Here is a 2,071-nt window from a genome sequence, read left to right on the forward strand (position 1 = left end):
CAACACGTCTCCTGTTACTCTTCTGAGAAAAGTGGAAACTTTTGTTCTCAATAAACTAAATCAAAATTTAACTAATGTACATCATGATTTCATTATATGCAGATTATTCAGTAAATATTTATGTTGGTTTCTCTTGGTTGTACTTTCTGTCTTTATTTATATTATCAATGAATTTATATTTATTTATCTTGTAATTAATCAAAGTAGGGAAATACTGACGTGTGATTTCAGATTAAACAAAATATATGAAACTAAAACAAGTGATCAGCAGAGTTTACTGAGTCACTATTTCATATTAGTCTCTAGACATTATTGTTAATGATTTATTAAATCAGATGTTATTAGTTAACTCATTATTATTATGTTTTATAAAAGAGACTAAACTGTATGTAGGTCACCATACTGACACCACTGAATTATATTTTAGTTGTACACAAACGGTAGACTGAAAGGAAGCTGACATGAAAATTTTCACTAATGTATTATATCATCCAAAGCTGGGGGGCATTCAGCTTACTTCAAAACTAATTCTGGCACCACTGACTTTTCTAAATACTACATTACCCATAAGCCTCAGCCACTAAAACCCATGACCTAGTACATTATTCTTATCACCCACACACTTGTACATATGCTTATACATGCTTAAGTAACCTTTTTGAGTTAATTGTTGCAGTAGTTTAAATGAAGCAGACTTGGGAAAAGTCAGTAGTTGTTTATATGCATTTACTATTGCCTTTAATATATTTATCAAGATTCAAGGTTCATTCTTGATCACAAAACAATCTCATCACAAGCTTAGGTTTTTGCAGCCTGTTGTCATTGTAACTCACCAGGTTACAGGACAATCCTGATACATCCAAATGCTACAGAACATCTGACTTCAGCATTCACATTATTCTTCCAGAGGCTGCAGGAGGAGGCTGTGTCTTTAGACTTATTGTATTTGTTTTGGGGGTTAAAATGGTTTAATTCTACTTAAAATAGGTTCTCAAATCTTTAAATTTACATTAATTTCGTGAATGTAAGTTTTGCTAACTTCTTTTTTTTTTTTTTACAACTATAATTGAATGAAAGCAGCATAAATAATAAAGATGTATAGTTGCACAAACACTGTAATACTGGTTAAAAAAATAAATGGAGGTCCTACTTTCATCTGACGACTGACACATTGGACAACAGCGACACCCTGAGGCCACTACTGGAAATGCACCGAAATTACAGCGTACACTTGGACACTTGGCGGCTTGTTAAAAAGAAATTAAGACTCAAAACAGCAGAACACGACCTCTATACCCCAGATACGTTTGTGCTTTAAGATGCAGATGTCTCACAGTGACCGGTTTCCCTCCGGACCCTCCCAGCCGCTGCACACACTGAGGTGTTGCGGTCAGTCGGGTGACTCTGAGCTGAAGTGTGTCGACGCTGCACTGCAGGTGAACTGGTGCTAACCCGGTGCTAACCCGGTGCTAACAGTCGCAGCGGCTCCAAACAGAAAACCAGCGTTACCGGACACGGACCACACCAGGACATTGACGTCGTTATAACTTATATCTGTGTGTAGAAGAGAGACAGATTAAAGTCAGCTGAGCAACTTAATCAGCTAGCTGGAGACACTGCTGTTTCCAGAAAGTTCCGTGTTCAGCCCGAGTCTTCATTGAGTCTGACGAAACTCTCAGATTATCACAATAAATACAAAACATGGCGTTCCTGAAGCTGGCAAGTGTGACCATCACCTCTGTAAGTCTTTAACAGAGCCCAAAGTCAGGTAAGAGGACCTAACATCATAGGTTAGGTTAGCCACTGTAGCTAAGGCTCTCTTTTTCCTAAACAACCGGCGGCCATAGCTCATGTTTTACGGAGTTTGTCATTCACACGCAGCTGTTTGTTGTAACCAGGCATGTGTCTTTGTATTTAAAATGTGACCCTGTCCTCTCAGGCGGGAGTCAACGTGACTTTCACCTGAGGACACTGTTAGCTCACGTAGCTCGCTGCTAAGGGCCCTGTTGTTTCTAAAAGCTGTCGGCTCATTTCATCCACATTCAGTAACGTTTGCTTCAACACGGAGAGA

Source organism: Morone saxatilis, unplaced genomic scaffold (genome assembly GCF_004916995.1).
Source record: "Morone saxatilis isolate NCDOM2014 unplaced genomic scaffold, NCSU_SB_2.0 Contig17, whole genome shotgun sequence".
In the NCBI taxonomy this organism is placed as follows: Eukaryota; Metazoa; Chordata; class Actinopteri; family Moronidae; genus Morone; species Morone saxatilis.